The following is a 23,082-nucleotide window of genomic DNA, read 5'->3' as shown; positions in this document are numbered from 1 at the left end:
AGCAAACTAATTAACATGCATTGTGATGAGTCCTCTTGGCATCCGAATGAAAGGAAGTCAGTGGGTATCGAAACTCAAATATGTCTGACACCACCACCCCCCATTTGTCATGTTGAGTGACTTCTTTGTGATCCTTGTTTGATTTCTTGGCTGCTTGTTTTCTCCTTAATTCGATGTACTGAGCCCTATTGTTTTCATTCATCTTAAAAACATTTTCAGTTCCTTTGAGACTCACTGCTCTTCCCTATAACTCACAACAGTCACTCCCACACCTTGATATGGGGGATTATTTCCCCACTTTAGGAGTGCTTGCTTCTGGGAAAACAGTACAAGGGGTGAGTGATATTCTCTAAGTAATATTTTTTTTATTCTAAGGTGCCTCCGGTTCAAGCAGCCACCACTGGGAAAAACCTTGTAGACACTATGGTGGGAGACTCCTTTTCCTACTCCGAACACCTAAGACGCTGATCCACTGAGCAAGGTATTTCTGGGCGGCAATGTAACTTCTGTACTTGAAAACCAGGTGGAAAAATCCACTAAGGAAAGAGTAGAGGGAAGCTCAAACACACTGGAACACGAGTAACGGAATGGAAGCGGGAAAGCCTCGTCATTACTTTGAACAGCAACTGGAAAGTAGAAAGGTCAGGTACGGGACTCTACACACGGAGTGCAACAATGAGCCGAGCTGCATGTGGTGGCGTGCACAAATCGCAAAAGCATGGATTTTTGTGACACTACTCACATTGAAAAACAAAATATGGGGCTGGGGATTTAGCTCAGTGGTAGAGCGCTTACCTAGGAAGCGCAAGGCCCTGGGTTCGGTCCCCAGCTCCGAAAAAAAAAAAGAACCAAAGAAAAACAAAATATAATGTGATGAATGGATAAAATGCATGCTTCTTTTTTCACAGTAATAGTTAACTTCTCGGGGTTATAAATAGCAGAAAATGTAGGCAATAACTGTGGAAGCCCTGAAATGTGAAAGGCTCCGAGACCATGTAGACCCCCCAAGAGGGGGTCTCTTGTCCTAGTTGGACCTGACACTCTGAGGACATTATCCCCAAAGGCTCAGAATGCTATCAAAATGTGGGTCATTTATTACCGTCATTTCCAGGAGGAAACAGCACTCTTTAGTCAGGAACAAGTTCTCACTGAGGGGTCCACCCTCCCCCCGCATTGCCTGTAATCTTAAAATGCACACCACCCCCCACCTTCCTTTCTCTGTGATAACATACTAAAACTGCTGTGGTACTGTCATGACAAAAGAACAGCGACTTCAGCTTTGCAGCTAGAAACCTCTTTAAAAGAGCAAACAGCTAGAAGGATCAGATGCCCACTTGAACCTCAAAGATTACATTTGGCTTGTAGGACAGCTAAGCTCTTCCCCAAAGCTCCGGGAGGAGGGGTAATGGCAGCATTTAGCTTTTGTGACTGAACCATGGGGGCCTTGGAACCCTTCCACCCACTTGAAAAAACGGTCGCCCATCTGACATTAATAGAAAACGACCATTAAAAAGCTTTATGGCACTCTGCTCTCCTGCTTCTGGTCCCTGTTTGCCTTTGTTGCTGCTGGCATTTTATTAATTATGGATGCGCGTAGGTGCGGCTGTTCCCGCGTTTCCTCTGTAGTGCCGCTCGCTCCCCGCGCCTGCCTCGCATCCTTCCTCTGAGCAAAGGACCACGCGGCCCAGACCCCACATCAGTGTAATTAGCGCGCGGCACACAGCTCGAGTGTCAGGACTGCTTCCACTCACTGCCAACCTTCTGCCAGCCCCTGTCATTCATGCGAAAGTCTGCCAGGCGGTGGTAAGGCCAGCAGCGCAGGCCTCCACAGCAGGGAGGGGACGCTCAAGGTGCAAACACTGGAACCAGTCCTTTGCTGCCAGACTAGGTACAGGGACAGCTCTGGGGTGTGACAGCTGCCTCATACAATGTCTGATCACAAAGTCAAACAATGCAGAAAGGCAGGATGGTAATTTCTGCCCTTAAGACTAGCGACAGAGAATTGGGGGAGGAAGCAAATGGAAAGTTGGTAGACATTTCCTCTATGTCCCTGTAACTGGCATGGATGTTAGGGACCGCAGGACAAGCTTCCCAAACTGTGCACTAGACAGGTGTGTGGTTTGGGTGGTATTGGAGAATATTGGCTGTTGTATATTAATGAGAAATTTTTTATTTATTTAAATGACATTTTTAAGACAAGATATTATGTATCTTAGGCTGCCCTCAAACAAGTTGTATAGTTGAGGGTGACTTTGAACTTAGGAACTTCCTGCTTCTACCTCCCCAGTGCTGGGATTACAGACATATACAATCACAACCAATTTATGCTATGCTGTAGATCAAACTCAGGGCTTCATGTGTGCTAGACAAACTCTCTGTCAACTGAGCTGTATCCCGACCTCAGCAGCTTTTTATTAACAAAACCAAACCAGGACCTGAATTACTTTAAAACATACATTATGTATCTGTATTTTATACCACCAAATCCATAATTTTACCTCTACAAAATTATGAAAGTAATTCGATCATGAATCCAACTCTATTTTAAAGAGAAAATTATAATTAAATTCTATACCAGTGACCCAGAGAAAGAAGCACACAGGTGACAGGGATTGGAAGGACTGACTACAAGAGGACCAGGGACCTTCACTGTTGGAGTCTTGGGGCTTTAAGTCTAAGACCTTCATGAAAGAAGAGTTTTCCCCTCCAGAGTAACAAGGGCTTCATGCATTCAGGGAAGGTGGTTTCTTGGCTGCTGAGACATGTATAGAAACCAAACTAAGATCCTCAGGGTTCCATGGAGGCAGAAAGCAGGCTTTATCCTGGACAGGAGATCCTTAAAATTTTTGTTCTGGGGGTTGGGGATTTAGCTCAGTGGTAGAGTGCTTGCCTAGCAAGCGCAAGGCCCTGGGTTCGGTCCCCAGCTCTGAAAAAACAGAGAAAAGAAAAAAAATTTTTTTGATCCGAAGTAAAAAAAAAAAAAACCCAAACTGTACTTCATATCCTCCTTTTCTTCTTTCAGAAGATGAACCTGGGCCCCGAGATGTCAATAGTCGCATCCAAAAATGACAAGACTAATGCCAAAGTCCACGTCTGCCAGCTCTGCCCATGGTTTTCCTGTTTATCTTCTAACCTTGAAATCGCCGCACCATTTCTTCTGTCTCTTGTGACATCCTACTTTGAGCATTCAGAGATGGGGAAAAGAGAACATGAAAAGGCAGAAGATGTCTTTTGCCTCAGGTCCTCCTTTGTAACCCTCCTGCTCATCCTCACCACAAACAGTGAAATGCCATTCTGGTCAGCCATGAAGCTCGACCAGAGGCAGTGACCTCTGAGCTGTGTCCCCGGCCAGGGTCCCTTGTCAGTGACCACACAGAGCAGAATGGTGTACATATAAACTTAATCTCCTTGGCATATTCTACCTCATTCCATTCTGGGTGTTTATGAGACACTCAAAGTTTACAGGGGAGGCCTGTTAATGCTCTGTCTCTGGGGTTAATATTTAATTAGGCAGTTTAAAACGCGTACCATTGCTGGGGAGGCCGCCCCAGTGCTTGAGTCTTCCCTTTGGGATTCGGGGTTTAGACATAGAATTCTGAACCCTTCACGGTTCCCATGGAAACCTCACCGCTGATGACTCTTAGGACAAGCACATGGGTCAGCAAAGGCACAATGAATACCCCAGTGTAGGACTCTGAGAGCACTCTTGAGCCATCTCCTGCAAGGGTTCAGCCAAAGGCCAACTGACAGTGGGCAGTGTCACAGATGTCCCTCTCCCAGTGGCAGCTTATCAATTCAGGACCACTTTGAGGGTACCAGAGACACTCTGTAGATTAAACAGATCATTTGCTTCTAGGCTTGGGTTGAAAACTATGCTCCTAGAGACCAATTTTAATTTCTTTTCTTTTTCTGAAAAGCCTCTCTTTTTAAAAAAAAAAAAAAATCTTAGCTAGCATTCATTGAGCACTTCTTAGATGTACTTTTAGCCCTCTCTCTGATGAGGAATTGTAAGACTGGCCAAAATTTCTATTGAAAATAGAAACTTAACCTGCATAAATTTTGCTGTGTGATTTTTTTTTTTGGTAAGCTGTGTACAATTTTAAAGAGCGATGTATACATGTGTAACTTACATCCTTCTTCTTTGACATCCACCTTTAATGTGGTTCATCATTCCTGCCTCTTACAGAAGTTGCTACTCATTGGATTCATCTTTGTTCCTAGATACATTCTGCTCCCAAATATGAGAACCCTGCTGCTTAGTTCCTGAATTGTTGACTCAGTGTTTACTGAGCAGGAGAAATGGGGACAGAGCCCTTCAACAGTAGGCATGTTTCGATGTTTCTGGGACTTTGTGTGCCTTGTCTATCCTTCTATCCCACATGATGTCAGCTTATGGACAGCTCTATGCTCAAGGTCCCCACTCCACACTAGAACCCCCAACCCCATATCTGCTAGTCTCTCCTGCCCTTTCTTCATAAACAAAAGACACCCTGAGAACTGGGTAAGAACTAAAGCTTCAAGTAGTAGTTATTGACCGACGGGCATAGAAACCCATGGATAATACTTAGTTTCCCAAAGGAACATTCAAGCAAGGAACAGTCTCCAGAGAGAGAGAGAGAGAGAGAGTACCCACGGAGGCTAAATGCCAGCAACAACCATAGTGAGTGATCAAGGATGCTCTCTACCAAGCTCTTCTGTGTCTGACTTTCTTTCCATCCCACTATGGAGTGTTAAAGTCCCAAGGGAAATACCTACACTCAAGTCTGTGTCTCAGACACCACAGAGGATGTCAAGCTACAGGCAGCAGGGAGATAAGAAGATAACTTCTGATTTGATTTCATAGCATCCTTATAGGTAAGGGCTGCTTTCAAAAACTACAACACACTTAAGTTCTCACTGGGAAAATGAAATGGCAAATAGAGAAAGTAGCCAAGCAATGATGGCGCACGCCTTTAGCTCCAGCATTCGGGAGGCAGAGGCAGGGGGATATCTGAGTTCTGGTCTGGTCTACAGAGCCAGTTCCAGGACAGACAGAGCTTCACAGGGAAACCCTTACATTAAGCTTGAGATATAGGTAGCTGAAGACTATGTTTTTACTTGAACATTACTTTTTTAACTTTTTAGATCTTTAAATTTTATTTTATGTATATGACTGTTTTACTTACATGTATATCTGTGTACCACATGTGTGCCATATGCCCAAGAAGGTTAGAAGTAGGTGTTGAATCTCCTAAGGCTGGAATTATGGGTGGTTATGAGCTGGAAATGAAACCCAGATCTGTAAGAACAATATGCTCTTAACTGTTGAGCATTCTCTCTCCTCTTGGCCATATTCTAATGTCAAGAGAGTCATACTGTATACAACTCAATGTCTTCTTATCCCCTCAATGTTACAAAAGTGTGTGAAAGCCATTATTTTCAATAGTATTGTTTATTAATTATCTTTATGTCAGTCTCCCTAGGGTCCCTGTCTGCTTGAGGCCAGAGTAGATGCCTTTGTCCTGCTAGCACAAGCAAAGCCTATCTCATATTAACAACCATGACTGGTTATATCAGTGACTAAATGCACCATAATTCATGTGATATTTTCACATATTTAGTTGTGACCTGTCTCCAAGGGTTTAAGATTGTCATTCGTACTGTGGTAAACCTTGAGTATTTAAGACATCTAAGGTTTCCCTTGATCCTTGGTCTATGTTTCTATTAGCCACGTAATAAACTTTGGCAAGCTGTTTCAGGTGAAAGGGGGTGGGGTAAATAACTCTAGACACATCACTTGCTCCTTTGACTGGGCAAGTTACAAAGAACGTAGTTCAATTGGGCTGTCCAAATCACATATGAAATTCTAAACTTGCTCTTTTTGTTGGATAGTCCCTTGAAGTTTATTCTTTTTTCTTTTCTTTCCTTCTTTCTTTCTTTCTTTCTTTCTTTTTTTTTTTTTTTTGAGACAGGGATTTTCTGTGTAGCCCTGACTATGCTGAACGCCCTCTGTAGACCAGGCTAGACTTCAAGTCAGAGGTCTCCTGCCATCCGAGTGCTGGATTAAAGGCCTGCAGCACGTGCCCAGCTAAGGAATCCGCTTTGTTCCTTCCTCTGATCACAGACTCCACAGTGTCTCACTTACTTACGTCCTGACATCACCTGACTTCCAACCAGCGTCTAAATACTGTGCCAATGAATTCACAATAATTCACTAACAAAGTTACTTTTTGCTTTGAATATAATAGCTTACATGTAATTTTCACAGTGCAGTTCTCTAAGGCAACTACTATTACTTTCCTTATCAAATAAATAAAGAAATGAGAACTGTGAGAGTAAGTAATTTGCCCAAAATTACATAAAATACAAGCTCATTTTATAGAGTAAACTTTTTTTTACTAAGAATTAAACATTAAGTTGCTGGAATTGTAGTTCATTTGGTTAGTGCTTGCCTAGCATGTGGAAAGCCCTGGCTTCAATGCACAGCACCAAGTATGGTTCACATGAATATAATCCCAGGATTTAGAAGGTAGAGCCAAAGGGAATAGAGGTTAAAAGCTGTCCTCAACTACAAATTGACTTTGAGGTTAGCCTGGGATACATGAGGTCAGGAAGGTTGGTCTGTTTGTCTGTTTGTTTAAAAAGAAAAGAAAAGGAAGGGAGGAAGGAATGATTAAATATTAACTGTCAGGATTATTCTCTGAATAATCAGGAAAATCCTTTATCTGACATAACCTGTGGGATGTTAACATATTATCTTGATGCTAAGGCTTTATCAGTTGCTTTGCACTACCTTGAGGCTTTGGGAAGCATGGTTTGCTCTGAGTTATGCATTAACAGTGCATAGTCCCTGTGAAAACCCATCCTGGTGGGGCAGTTCCTTAAGGCATTCGCTTCTGCTGACATGCCAGACCTCATTACGTTGTCAGTTTTGTTCACCCCACATGTCTTAGTCAGCTATCATTCTTTTTCCTGGGCGGCCTCTTCAATTGTCTGCCTCCTGAACTTCAACTATGCCCTTGAAATGCTGGTTCAATTTCACTGAGCTCAACTGAAGCCCAGGCAGCCTTGAGAACCTTGAGAACTGATCACTTTATAAGATCTTCAAAAGACGTGACGTATAGAAATACTAAACTTGGCTGTGAATGTCTGTTGTGCTCCTGGATAAAAGGGCAATTCTGAAATGCAATGCATAAATGAGAAACTAGGCATGGTGGGAAACTCCTGTAATTCCTGCATGAAGAAGAGGAAACAAAGGGATAAGAAACTTAAGGTCACTCTCAGGCATATAAATTTGAGGCCAGACTGGGCTGCATGAGATCCTGTCTCAAATGAACAAATAAATACAACAACCAACAGACTTCAACCAACAGACTTCGATAGAAATAGCAGGAGCATTGGAGAAGGGAGAGGGGGTACTTTGGGGTGTTTTGTTTTGTTTTGTTTTTTTGTTTTTGTTTTTTGTTTTTGTTTTTGTTTTTTTGCTCACCTCAAACTAACTTGAGCTGTTATTTCCCAGTCCTTTCTTTTGGCTTCTAATTATTTATAGTTTCCTTTTTGAATTCCTATCCTATGAATCTTAGCCTCCACTTCTAGTGCAGAGTCCCCATGTCAGGTAGGAACAGCATAGATATGAAACTGGATCAAGCCAAGCAATCTGGTTCAACTTAGGTGTCTCTACAAAGACAGCAGATAGAGACTCAGACATCTGACCCAAAGCAATGGACTGAAAATTGTAAAGTCCAAGATAAAGAGCAGGAAGTTTCATGGAGAAAGGAATGGGCATGGCCTACAAAGATTCCCTGAGGTCCTGGCACACAGACTAAAGGCTTTTAAATAGGAACCTATGGCATTCTTTTGGGTAAAGACAAGAGACACTAAGGCTCTTTACTTTCTGGAATGGGTATACTAAATTTGTACACTTTCTTTACTCTTTTTTTTTCCGGAGCTGAGGACTGAACCCAGGGCCCTGCGCTTGCTAGGCAAGCACTCTACCACTGAGCTAAATCCCCAACCCCTGTACTCACTTTCTTTTAGGGGTCTTTCCATTTTCCAGAGGTGAGAAAGGTAATTTGTTCCAGGATTCCCTTGCAGCTAGGGTCTGCATGTGCAATCGATAAATTCTATGATGTAGGAATGAATACCCTGGCAAATCTTGAAGGCAGAAATGAATGGAAATGTAGTTTTTGGCTGGCGAGAGTAAGTATAGAGAGACTTGTCTGGCAACAGATGACTTAAGAAGCAAAGAAGGAATCCTGAGGTACGAACAGTAGCCAAGTGAGACGTTCAAGTCCTTAGTCACCCAGGGGCAGGTTGTTGCTCTTTCACCATCTTTACCTTGGCAAAGGTCATTACTTCTCTGACATTTTGCAGATGTTGTTCCAATGCCTAACCCAAAGCCCACATTTCAACCTTTCCAATCATTTTATGGGTACCTAATTGCTAATGTTAAACAATCCCTTGTGCTTCAAACGTACTGGGGCAACTTCTGTTTCTAGCACCGAAAACAGCTTTCTTTTTTACAAGTGAAGAAATGAGAGTCATAAAAGTCCTAAATAAAGGTTACACGGCCAATAAAATATAGACTGGAGTTCTGTGCTTCGTTAGTCAGAAAGTGCTCCAAAATTAAGAACTAGAGGGAAGAACCCATGGGCTATGTCTCCAATACATTCGACAAAGCAGAGCCAAGTTCACAGTACTCTCTTCACACTTTTAAGCCTATGAGTTGCGCTTGTGATTGCGGTAAGTGCTTAACTTAATTGGTTTGCATCCATGCCGGGACCTCTGGGATGCCACGCACATAACTCATCCATGGGAGTCAGTCTTGCCAATAAAGTACTTGCAGAAGGCTCTCATTCAATAGGCACATTAAATGCAGAGCTCTGGTTTCTGGGATTAGCTACCTACCCACTCTAAGTCTTGAGATCAAAGGATCTGAGGGTGTAGGAGTAGAAGTTGTGGCCTTCTAGTGAAGCACGTGTCAGGCAGCATCCTGTCATTTTACCTTATCTTCTGGTGCAGTCCTCATGCTGACTCTTCAGGCAAGCTCAATTATTACACACAGTTTAAAGATCAGGACACTAAAGCACAAGGTTAAGTGCTCTGCCCCAGTTCATACAGGGCAGACTGGTAGGGATGTATATAATTCTATGTGTTCTCTTGTCTAGAGTACTCCACTGCAGTGGCTTTCAACCTGTACATGACAATACCCTTGAGGGGAAAATGACCTTTTCAGAGGGATCATCTAAGACCATCAGAAAACACAGATATTTACATTATGATTCATAACAGTAGCAAAATTACAATCATGAAGTAGCAACAAAAATAACTTTATGGTTGGGGGTCACCACAACATGAGGAACTGTAGTAAAGGGTCACAGCGTTAGGAGGGCTGAGAACCACGACTCCACTACTTCCAGTAATACTCAGGATGTTTTATTTTAGCTTTATGTACTGCGGTCAGCTGCATAAATCCTCTAGTAAGATCAGCTAGAAATAAGCAAACCAAAAACGATGAATGATAGCTTCCTTTCAAGTCAGTCCTCCTCTCTTTTACCTCATGCTCTAGGAGCATGTAATGTTAAGTAGATGCTTCTGACTCCATGGTGCGAGAGCCAGGGCAGGCTTGATCCTACATGTCCTGGGTTAGCATCCCATCCTTCTTCTGCTTGGTATGCTAGAATCACCTCCCACAAGTGGTTTTCCTTCCATGGGTGTTCACAAAAGGAGGCAGAAGGAAAGCAGGCATGGATAGGTATTTTCAGATAATACATGTATGGGCACTGAGAAAGAAATCAAAGACATTACTTGATAATGGTTAGGTTTCACGATCTCATGAAAATTTAAAATCCAAGTAAACACAAAGCTCTCTAATTAGACAGTTCTTTTCCTCCTGACCAGCGTTTCTACCAAGTCCCATTTCTCCTAGAAACAGGTCTTCATGGAGGCGAGCATCTTTTTAAAATTCTGCACTACAGAGAGCCAGACAAGGATGGTTCTGTCGAAATTACAAAACACTATACTTTCAAATAGCTACTGAATTATTTAGTGACTTTACACTGTCCAAATGCTGGGCTCTTTGGGTAGACAATGTCTTGGTTTCCCTCCTAACTCTTTTGTTATGACATTCAGTAAGTGGAGAGATATTGCTCTCTTTAATTATTTATAAAACAATAATCCACATTAAGGATCAAGCTTTCTGATAGGTTTGGGGTTTCAAATCAGGTTGTTGAGAGAGAGTGTGAAACTGACGCCTCCTTCAGCTAAGTGATCAGTCCTGCTGTGCACACTTAACTTTTCTGTATTTGCTTCTTTCTCCCATTTAACCTTTTCTGCATCCTATAGCTTTACCCTGTGCAAGCCCTTGAATGGTAACCTGTACCTGCCATCACTCCTTGGTGGACGCTGACCATCAGATTCAGACTTATGGTGTAGAGAGAAGCAGAGGTACACAGGTTCCTGTCCTGCCCCTCAGAGTTCAGTGTTTTCTACTTGCTCCACACCTGTTCCAAAAAGGAAGGAAGGAAGGAAGGGAGGGAGGGAGGGAGGGAGGGAGGAAGGAAGGAAGGAAGGAAGGAAGGAAGGAAGGAAAGAAAGAAGGAAGGAAGGAAAGATAGGAGAAAAGGAGAGACTGAGGAGATGGGTGGGGTTGGCATGTGTGTTCAAGGTAGACTACTTGCTCAGTGTGTCTAAGACCCTGGATTTAATCCTCAGCATCACAAAAGAAAGAAAAGTTGCTTAAGAAGAAAATGAGGTATGGTGGGAGCTGGAGAGATGGTACTTGCTGTTCAAGCAGAAGAACCTGTAAGTTCAGATTCTAGCACCTACACTGAAAAAGCCAAGTGATGGCACACACTTTTACTCCCAGCACTTGGGAGGCAGAGGCAAGTGGATCTCTGTGAGTTTGAGGCCAGCCTGGTCTACAGAGTGAGTTCCGGGACAGCCAGGGCTACACAGAGAAACCCTGTCTCAAAACAAACAAACACCAGCTAATGTACAATAGCACACGGAGGTACCTATAGCCCCAGCACTGTGGGGTTTAGAGACACAAGGGCATATGGCCTTTTCTGGATATTAGCCTAGCTCAACACCCCCCACACACACACACCGACACACGAACAGGGGATGCTTGATAAATAAATCTTTCCTCTCTAGAATGGAAATGCATTCTCCCACTTCTGTGCAAACTATATGTCCAGTCTCATATGACTGCTACAGAAGTTATTAATATGAATCTTCACTTAGAGAGACAGAGTTCCAAAAAGCTCTGTAAGCTCTTGGAGGGATGGGAGCCAGCTTTTTACAGTATTGGTCGCACAACAGTGTTCAGCATAGAACCTTGGACATCTGTCTAAGAGATATTCAGTGCTTACAGTTCCCTCTGACGATACAGTGAACGGGGTGGAAACAAGACGACGCTGGTAAACTGTAGCGGCCTTCCATGCCCAATACTGGGGGGTGATCTATAGACAGACTCTACCAGGAGGGTGCTGGGAAGTGTCCCATGCATGGTGGTGTTTGAGGATATATGGAATTCTGCCAGGCAGAAGAGGAAAAGTGAATTACAACAACAGGCAAGGTGGAGAATGCAGATGTGATAACGCTCACCAGTGTTTGGAGCAGAGGGCTCCTGCCAGGAGAGGCTGGCAAAAGTGCCTTCCTAAGTGTGCTTCAGGAATGGAGAATAGCAGACCCTCTCCCTTCTGACAGATGGGCGGGTGCATTTTTCTTTTTGAAACACAAACCGTCACTTTCATTTTACTGGACATGTATCAAATGCATCCCCTTTAACCTGGCAATTACACATGTAGGCACTTACTGTGTTGACATGCTGAAAAGTTACTGATAGCATGAGGCTCCTTAACATAGCATCCCCTTCAAAAGCAAACAACTAGAGAAAAGTTAAATGCCATCAACGGGGATTAGTTAAAAATTATGACATATTTTTAGAATGAAATAAAATGGGCAGCTATTAAAAAAATAAAACCAAAACCTCCAGGCAGTGGTGGCACACATCTTTATAAAATCCCAGCAGAGACAGGTGGATCTCTGTGAATTCCAGGCCAGCCTGATCTACAGAGTGAGTTCCAAGCCACCTACAGCTACACAAAGAAACCCTGTCTCAAAAGGAAAACAAAAAAACAAAAAACAGCAAAGAAAATTCACATGCCCATGGAATAAATACCAAGACATACTATGTATGATAAGAAAAGTATAGAATAGTACACCGATTGCTACCATATAGAAGACACATGAAGACATACATGTATAAATGTATGTATGCACACATGTACGTAAACAAACATACATTATTAACAAAATGTCTTCACGGAGGATGTTTGGGGCTAACGGGAAGAATAGGAGGGGCTTTGGCTGCAATATCCCTCGGTGTATAGGACATAATAGGCATATTTTCCAGTAAAGTGGGGACTCCAGAAAACAGTAAGCACGAAGAGAGAAGAATCACGTGAAGAACAAGGAGGAAGCTTCTCCATGTGTCCTGTCTCCGAGTAGAATCACCTTCACTCAACACCGACGTCAGACAGAAGTGTGGATTCTGATATCTTTTGCGGCTGATTTTACTTGCTTTATTTGGACTTTTTGCTATATTAAATGTCAAGAATTTTATACACACCAAGTCATCTAACTCTTCTCGGCAGACTAAGCGTTTGTACTACCCATTTTGACAGAAGAGGAAAATAGAAGAACTGAGAACCAGGACTCAGACTCCTGTCTCAGTGCCACCCCTGAAGGCGCCGGTAGTGAGTGTACAGCCTGCTGAGTTTCCGTGGAAAGAACCACAGAAAAGCCTGGAAGTTATTTTGGCAGCCCTGAAAAGCCAGGAGTTGCTCAGGTCACAGAAAGCCCAGAGAGGAGCATGGGCTGGAAATGAGGGCATCCCAGAAGGGTATGGTTGACCTAAAGCCGACCAAGAATACTGAAGACACAGGGGGGTGGTGCGCGCGCGGGGCGTGGGGGGGGAGGAGGGGAAGGAGAGAGAGAGAGAGAGAGAGAGAGAGAGAGAGAGAGAGAGAGAGAGAGAGAGAGAGAGAGAGAGAGAGAGAGAGAGAGAGAAGACAGAGAAAGACGCCCCCTCTCCTTCTCTAGGACTCTGGGAAGCCAAATGTCTGTGGGATTCAACTCTCTAACTCCTCCCCTCCAGGGATTTCCCACTCTGACCCCAGAGGTCCCCAGGGCCAGCCGGCCTCTCTCTCTCCCCAGAAAGAGGTACTGAAAGGGGTTCCCTGAGGTGCCGTTTGGCTGGAACAGGCTCCTTATTTTCCTCCCCCATCTCCCTGCAGTATCAAGTGTGTGACTATTGATTTTTTTCCCTGCATTTGTTTTTGTTATCCATTATTTATGCGATCATTTTTCCATCGTTCGTGCATGAAGGCAAATTTTGTGTAAAAATCAATCGAGAGAGAGCCGCCGATGGCTTGTTGCGTGTTCTGGGCTTTCATCTCTAAGGAACCGGTTCCTGGGAGAAGCGGGGCAGGATCCTGGGGAGCACGCCAGGAGGAGGAGTAGCGAAGGGGCCTGAAGGGTCAAACACCTGCCAAGGATACCTCACCGCTGGGATAGCTTTTTGCTCCCTGGTGAGCTCTCCTAGAAGTCCTGGAAGGATCTTAATCAAAGCCTTACTCTGACTGACCCCTGGTTCCACACCCACTTGCTGGCTGGGTGGAGGAAGGGGTGGGGTCACCGCTGAAGAGCTTCTCCCGAGCACACCTTTATTCAGTGTCCTACCCTCCAGAACTCTGCGGGAACACGCAGAATGCTCTCTAGAGCATTACTCAGGGGGCTTTAGGGGAGTCACCGCGGAAGGGCCAGTTACCCGGGAGCAGAACTGAGTGCAAGGCTGGCTGTCCCCTTTCTCTTACTAAATTCCTGTCCTCTGTGGGCTCCGCCAGCACAGGGATATTTATTTAAGGTTAAATACAGCTTGTGAGGTAATAAGCTGAGTGAAGAGGAAACCAGAGCCTGCTGCAAAGATGGCCCAGCCAGAAAGGTGGCCGTAAAGCACTTGGCCCAGATTTGAGCCATAAACACACAGAAAGATGGAAGGGGACCATTGGCTCCACAGTGCTGTCCTCTGACACCCTACACAGGACATCACCGCCTCCACAGTGCTGTCCTCTGACAGACATCCTACACAGGACATCACCAACTCCACAGTGCTGTCCTCTGACACCCTACACAGGACATCACCGACTCCACAGTGCTGTCCTCTGACACCCTACACAGGACATCACCGACTCCACAGTGCTGTCCTCTGACACCCTACACAGGACATCACCGACTCCACAGTGCTGTCCTCTGACCCCTACACAGGACATCACCGACTCCACAGTGCTGTCCTCTGACAGACACCCTACACAGGACATCACCGACTCCACAGTGCTGTCCTCTGACAGACACCCTACACAGGACATCACCGACTCCACAGTGCTGTCCTCTGGCACCCCTACACAGGACATCGCCGACTCCACAGTGCTGTCCTCTGACACCCTACACAGGACATCGCCGACTCCACAGTGCTGTCCTCTGACACCCTACACAGGACATCGCCGACTCCACAGTGCTGTCCTCTGACACCCTACACAGGACATCACCGACTCCACAGTGCTGTCCTCTGGCACCCCTACACAGGACATCGCCGACTCCACAGTGCTGTCCTCTGACACCCTACACAGGACATCGCCGACTCCACAGTGCTGTCCTCTGACACCCTACACAGGACATCGCCGACTCCACAGTGCTGTCCTCTGACACCCTACACAGGACATCGCCGACTCCACAGTGCTGTCCTCTGACACCCTACGCAGGACATCACCGACTCCACAGTGCTGTCCTCTGACACCTACGCAGGACATCACCGACTCCACAGTGCTGTCCTCTGACCCCTACACAGGACATCACCGACTCCACAGTGCTGTCCTCTGACTCCCTACACAGGACATCACCGACTCCACAGTGCTGTCCTCTGACACCCTACACAGGACATCACCGACTCCACAGTGCTGTCCTCTGACTCCCTACACAGGACATCACCGGCTCCACAGTGCTGTCCTCTGACCTCTACACAGGACATCACCGGCTCCACAGTGCTGTCCTCTGACCCCTACACAGGACATCACCGACACCACAGTGCTGTCCTCTGACACCCTACACAGGACATCACCGACTCCACAGTGCTGTCCTCTGACACCCTACACAGGACATCACCGACTCCACAGTGCTGTCCTCTGACACCCTACACAGGACATCACCGATTCCACAGTGCTGTCCTCTGACTCCCTACACAGGACATCACCGACTCCACAGTGCTGTCCTCTGACACCCTACACAGGACATCACCGACTCCACAGTGCTGTCCTCTGACAGACACCCTACACAGGACATCACCGACTCCACAGTGCTGTCCTCTGACCCCTACACAGGACATCACCGACTCCACAGTGCTGTCCTCTGACACCCTACACAGGACATCACCGACTCCCCACTGCTGTCCTCTGACACCCTACACAGGACATCACCGACTCCACACTGCTGTCCTCTGACAGACACCCTACACAGGACATCACCGACTCCACAGTGCTGTCCTCTGGCACCCCTACACAGGACATCGCCGACTCCACAGTGCTGTCCTCTGACACCCTACACAGGACATCGCCGACTCCACAGTGCTGTCCTCTGACACCCTACACAGGACATCGCCGACTCCACAGTGCTGTCCTCTGACACCCTACACAGGACATCACCGACTCCACAGTGCTGTCCTCTGACACCCTACGCAGGACATCACCGACTCCACAGTGCTGTCCTCTGACACCTACGCAGGACATCACCGACTCCACAGTGCTGTCCTCTGACCCCTACACAGGACATCACCGACTCGACAGTGCTGTCCTCTGACTCCCTACACATGACATCACCGACTCCACAGTGCTGTCCTCTGACTCCCTACACAGGACATCACCGACTCCACAGTGCTGTCCTCTGACACCCTACACAGGACATCACCGACTCCACAGTGCTGTCCTCTGACACCCTACACAGGACATCACCGACTCCACAGTGCTGTCCTCTGACCCCTACACAGGACATCACCGGCTCCACAGTGCTGTCCTCTGACCTCTACACAGGACATCACCGGCTCCACAGTGCTGTCCTCTGACCCCTACACAGGACATCACCGACACCACAGTGCTGTCCTCTGACACCCTACACAGGACATCACCGACTCCACAGTGCTGTCCTCTGACACCCTACACAGGACATCACCGACTCCACAGTGCTGTCCTCTGACACCCTACACAGGACATCACCGACTCCACAGTGCTGTCCTCTGACAGACACCCTACACAGGACATCACCAACTCCACAGTGCTGTCCTCTGACACCCTACACAGGACATCACCGACTCCACAGTGCTGTCCTCTGACACCCTACACAGGAAATCACCGACTCCACAGTGCTGTCCTCTGACCCCTACACAGGACATCACCGACTCCACAGTGCTGTCCTCTGACCCCTACACAGGACATCACCGACTCCACAGTGCTGTCCTCTGACAGACACCCTACACAGGACATCACCGACTCCACAGTGCTGTCCTCTGACAGACACCCTACACAGGACATCACCGACTCCACAGTGCTGTCCTCTGACCCCTACACAGGACATCACCGACTCCACAGTGCTGTCCTCTGACCCCTACACAGGACATCACCGACTCCACAGTGCTGTCCTCTGACAGACACCCTACACAGGACATCACCGACTCCACAGTGCTGTCCTCTGACACCCTACACAGGACATCACCGACTCCACAGTGCTGTCCTCTGACCCCTACACAGGACATCACCGACTCCCCACTGCTGTCCTCTGACACCTACACAGGACATCACCGACTCCACAGTGCTGTCCTCTGACTCCTACACAGGACATCACCGACTCCACAGTGCTGTCCTCTGACAGACACCCTACACAGGACATCACCGACTCCACAGTGCTGTCCTCTGACCCCTACACAGGACATCACCGACTCCACAGTGCTGTCCTCTGACACCCTACACAGGACATCGCCGACTCCACAGTGCTGTCCTCTGACACCCTACACAGGACATCGCCGACTCCACAGTGCTGTCCTCTGACACCCTACACAGGACATCGCCGACTCCACAGTGCTGTCCTCTGAAACCCTACACAGGACATCGCCGACTCCACAGTGCTGTCCTCTGACACCCTACACAGGACATCGCCGACTCCACAGTGCTGTCCTCTGACACCCTACACAGGACACCGCGGACTCCACAGTGCTGTCCTCTGACACCCTACACAGGACACCGCCGACTCCACAGTGCTGTCCTCTGACACCCTACACAGGACACCGCCGACTCCACAGTGCTGTCCTCTGGCACCCTACACAGGACACCGCCGACTCCACAGTGCTGTCCTCTGACACCCTACACAGGACACCGCCGACTCCACAGTGCTGTCCTCTGACACCCTACACAGGACACCGCCGACTCCACAGTGCTGTCCTCTGACACCCTACACAGGACACCGCCGACTCCACAGTGCTGTCCTCTGGCACCCTACACAGGACATCGCCGACTCCACAGTGCTGTCCTCTGGCACCCTACACAGGACATCGCCGACTCCACAGTGCTGTCCTCTGGCACCCTACACAGGACATCGCCGACTCCACAGTGCTGTCCTCTGGCACCCTACACAGGACATCGCCGACTCCACAGTGCTGTCCTCTGACTCCCTACACAGGACATCACCGACTCCACAGTGCTGTCCTCTGACACCCTCACAGGACATCACCGACTCCACAGTGCTGTCCTCTGACACCCTACACAGGACATCACCGACTCCACAGTGCTGTCCTCTGACACCCTACACAGGACATCACCGACTCCACAGTGCTGTCCTCTGACACCCTATACAGGACACAGACCTAAAATAAAAATCACACGTCAACACACAGCAATAAACTATAAAAAAATTAAAAGGAATAGAAATAATAGCAAATATATGTGTATATATACTTATATATTTATTTCATATGATTAAATACATTCATATTTACATATAGCTGTATTTTATATATGTTTATATAAATATATAACACATACATACATACACATACAGATATATTTGATGTTTTCTCCTGGCTAAAGTTCCCACTTGAACCCTCCCAACCTGTGTTTCTTTCGAAAATATACTTAACCTCTCTGTCACAGCCCTATAATATCGGTGCTGGTCTTAAATGAGGTCCTGCATTTAATGGTAGTGCTTGTCTTGCTCATAAGGATTCAGTAAAGACTGCACCTGTTCCTTTCTAATCTCACCAAAGTGCTCACTCCCAACCCCTACAGTCATTTTTCCTGTCCTACTGGTCCACTGTCTTTGTATGTTACACAGCTGAACTTCCTTCCACCCAGTCTCTGCCAGCCCCAGTTCAAACCCCCAGTTCCTGGGGATAGGAACCTTGGGTGTCTAAGTCAGATTGTCACAGGTACCAGATAGGAATGCCTATAAATTATTATTCCCAACTCCACCCCTATTTCCCAGACAGCAGTGGTGAGGCCCAAGGTCACATCACTGGCAAATACCCAACGGACATTCTTACCCAAATCTCCACTTCCCTCAGCTCCACTTTCAGGTGGCCATGAGAACACACTAGGCATGCCCTGTGTCTCTGCTTCCTCCTGTCCTTGTCTACCCTCCGTGGTAGCTTCAAGGTGGCTGCTGAGAGAACTTCCCCAGTTGCTTCTCTTCAAGTCAGTTCTCCAGACAAGGGTCACCTACCTCTACTTTCCAGGCTTCTGCAGCTACCTAGAGTCTCCCCACACTGGCTTCAGGCCAGGCTCCACTGAGGCACTGAGCTATCAGAAGATAACTCCTCCCAAACAAGGTGTCACAGGGACAGCCCTGCCCTCCCATAACTCCCACAGATGCCTTTAGGCTGACTGGCAGTGGTCAAGGGTGGGGGGTGTAAGTTTTGACAGTGATAAAGGGAGTAAGATTTTTGTAAAATTTTGACACAGTTTTTCAACTTTTCACACACCGAGTTGGCTTGGCTGTGAAGCAGATTTCTCCATCACCCAGAACTTGGCTAGATTCTGCCCCAGTCTTCTCTGTAAAAAGGAAATGTTTGTGTGTTGGGAGGGTTTCTGCAGTCAGAAGCAAGCTACTGGCAGAGGCAGGCTCTGTGAGCTGGAGCGTGGTTTTGTGGTTTGGAGGTTTTTCTTTTTGTCTCCTTTAATATGTCCCACGTGAGGAATGGGTGGGGGTGATGCCATTGTTATTCTTTAAAGTGAACATTCAGAAAAACAAGGAAAAATAATTAACATCACCATTGGTTAGGGCCAAGGTCCTGCCCCAAATCACTCATGTGTGGTACTGCTTCTAGAGCAACAGGCAAAAAAGCTCTCAAGGAAGCTTCTGGAGAGCCTGAGAAAAGCCACCAGCCATCTAAGATAGAGAGATCTGGGGTCAAAAAGTCCCAGAAAAAGATGTGGGTGATTCGTGAAGACGCCAACACTATGGGGTCAAACCTCCAGGTGCCCACTTCCACACAATTAGGATTACGGGCACACTGGGCACGCTGTCTGCCTGTGTTCATGCTCTGCCTGCTGCTGCCATAGACAGGAACCTGTCTTGCCACAGACAGATACGCGCTGAACTATGTGCCACTGGGATCTGAGCAGCTGGGCCCTGAGAAACACTAGATTCCTCAAAACAAGATGGCCACTAAGAGAAAGAAGAGAAAGGGTCACGTGGGTCTAAGGATTGTAGCATTTTATACTTATTTCTAATTTGTAAAAGACTGAAAAGCCCCAGGTTCTGGAATCAGAACAAACAACCAGGCTAAATACTGAACCACCACTGGTGTGGTGACCATAATTTGGTAACTAACTGTATAGCTGGTAGTTCCAGTCACTCTGTGATCCTTTTATGTGCTATATGCATAAAACCACACACTATTTGTTGAATGTATTTACTAAAAATGTTTACCGAGCATGTTTCTTTAAACTCAGCCCACTTGAAAATTTGTTTTCAGCCAGCTATGGTGGAACACAGCTACAATCCCACCGCTAGGGAGCTGCAGGCAGAAGGACCAAAGGTTCAGAGTAGCCTCAAGTACATAGTAACTTCAAGTCCAGACTAGGCTGACGCAGATTCACTCTCAACAACCAAACACACTTACTCACTCTCAAGACAACCTGAGAGAAATCATGGAAGTCAGAGAAAACATGCACATATACATGTATGAGTATAGCTCTCAAGATACAGCTACAGGTTGGATAATTTCCTATGTCTCCACTTCACTATTACGTACCTCCCAAGAACTGGGGTGAGGAGACATTGCCCAATATGGGAGTTACCTGCCACTTGGCTTTTAAACTTAAATGAAATGAAATGAAACCAAAAATTAGTGTCTTGGTTGCTCCAGCCACATTAGAAGCACTCCTCAGCCACATGTGGACATGGGTACCATCTCGGAACAATAACAACAACAGTGAGAACAGGAACACACCTGCATCCTGTAATCCCTCCCAACACATGGGATGCTGAGACAGGAGGATTGGAAGTTCTGGGCCAGCCTAGACTACATGGTGAGACCTTGCTAGGGAAGCAAGAGAATATTTCTATAATTTCAGAAAAGTTTATGTGACAACACTAGGCCTTTCTGAAATCCTTTAAATCTGTTTAATGTTGTTGCCCCTTCCTTTCCACTCTCACATTTTTTCATAGCTCTCCCAGAAAATTCTGAGTGTAGAGCCAAGGGGACTGAAGTCGGAACTCTTTCTTTATTTCAGGTCATTAGAACCTACTGTATAATAAAAACTACTCTTTCTCTCCCCTGCCCTTCTCATCTTCTCTCTTAGACACATACACACACAAACACACAACACACAAACACACATACGACAAATACAAGAGGAATCCAGCGACCCAAAAGCTAGCCTGGGACTTTCTGTACTGGGCAAGAATAGCATTTGTAACATCCTCATTCTAGAATGTGGGCTTCCAACACGGCAAAAGAAAAGATGGCTTACATAAGATATCACCTACTCGTGATCTATGAGCTCATGAGCTCTAGGATGCTGGGAAGCCCCTCCTCTTTAAGCCAGGCATGCACTGCTCTCTGGTTTAAGGTACAGCCCTGTCTTTTCTGGTTGGCATGACCTTTGGCAGCTGAGCTGGCTACTGTGCACCTGTTACAAGCTCTACCTGCTAATTTCCACCTCAAATTTCAACACATGTGTGCACTGTCCTTTAGGAAAATAAGTTTCCTTTGAAGCCAAATAAGAGCTACGGTATCTGGTGCTCTTGCTACAACTGACCTTGATCTCAAGGTCTGTTTAACCCTGTGGTCAGCACCGTCATCTATTAGCAGGTTGAAAGCAAGGTAGCCATACATACATAGGGCCTCTTGAGAAATGTCACTCAGATGTGGAGGCGGCTCACGAGTCTTCAGAGAATTCGATACAAGATGTAGACTTAGTGAGGGTGAGAATGCAGCAGACATGACTATCCACGTTGTTTCAAGGGATACATATGCACAGTGTGCCTCTCTGACCCTCTCAGGACTCCTCAGCCTCTCCTCAAATCCTCTCTCTGGAGCCTTGCAGCTGCAGCATCAGGCTGAATGCTTCAACTCCCCTGTCTCCCAAACCCCATGTAAAGCATGTGATGTGTGAGCATCCTGAAACGCACAGTAAATCCCTTATGAAGAAGGAGAGGCCCGTGTGCCGGGAAAGGGGGTTAGACACAGAGTCAGTGGGAATGGCTCTCTGTTTTTAAGAAGCAGTTGCTCATGTCCACTGTCCCCTCAGTGGATTCTTTCCACCTGACCCAGTGGACCACTGGCTTTCTCCAAACACCCAGAATGCTGGACATTTATTCATTGGAAAATGCTTTCTTTTTTTTTTTTTATTAACTTGAGTATTTCTTATTTACATTTCGAGTGTTATTCCCTTTCCCCGTTTCTGGGCAAACATCCCCCTAATCCCTCCCCCTCCCCTCCTTTATGGGTGTTCCCCTCCCCATCCTCCCCCCATTGCCGCCCTCCCCCCAACAATCTAGTTCACTGGGGGTTCAGTCTTAGCAGGACCCAGGGCTTCCCCTTCCACTGGTGCTCTTACTAGGATATTCATTGCTACCTATGAGGTCAGAGTCCAGGGTCAGTCCATGTATAGTCTTTAGGTAGTGGCTTAGTCCCTGGAAGCTCTGGTTGCTTGGCATTGTTGTTCATATGGGGTCTCGAGCCCCTTCAAGCTCTTTCAGTTCCTTCTCTGATTCCTTCAATGGGGGTCCCGTTCTCAGTTCAGTGGTTTGCTGCTGGCATTCACCTCTGTATTTGCTGTATTCTGGCTGTGTCTCTCAGGAGAGATATACATCCGGCTCCTGTCGGCCTGCACTTCTTTGCTTCATCCATCTTATCTAATTGGGTGGCTGTATATGTATGGGCCACATGTGGGGCAGGCTCTGAATGGGTGTTCCTTCTGTGTCTGTTTTAATCTTTGCCTCTCTATTCCCTGCCAAGGGTATTCTTGTTCCCCTTTTAAAGAAGGAGTGAAGCATTCACATTTTGATCATGGAAAATGCTTTCTAAAGACACTTTTAAAAAAGATTTTATTTTATTTATGAGTATACTGTAGCTGTCTTCAGACACACCAGAAGAGGGCATCAGACCCCAATACAGATGGTCATGCACCACCATGTGGTTGCTGGGAATTGAACTCAGGACCTCTGGAAGAGCAGTCAGTGCTCTTAACCACTGAGCCATCTCCCCTGCCCTCTAAAGACATTTCTGATTCAGATAGCAACTGTAGTTAAGGATCTTGTGACAGCGTGTGTTGACTGCTAACTTCACAGGGTCTAGAATCACCTCAGAGACAAATGCCTGTAAAGGAAGTTGCAGGTATGATCGATGGAGGAAGGAACGCCCACCATTTGAGGGGTGGAGGTCCTAGGCTGAATAAGAAGGAGAAAGTAAACTGGAGGCCAGCGCTCGCTTCTTGTCTCTCTCTCTGCTTTCTGACAGCAGCTAGCTGCCTCAAGCTCCAATCACCCAGCTGT

The sequence above is a fragment of the Rattus norvegicus genome, chromosome 18 (genome assembly GCF_021556685.1).
Source record: "Rattus norvegicus strain SHRSP/BbbUtx chromosome 18, alternate assembly SHRSP_T2T, whole genome shotgun sequence".
Taxonomy (NCBI): domain Eukaryota; kingdom Metazoa; phylum Chordata; class Mammalia; order Rodentia; family Muridae; genus Rattus; species Rattus norvegicus.
The sequence above is the reverse complement of the archived record's forward strand: the minus strand, read 5'-3'. Positions refer to the sequence as shown.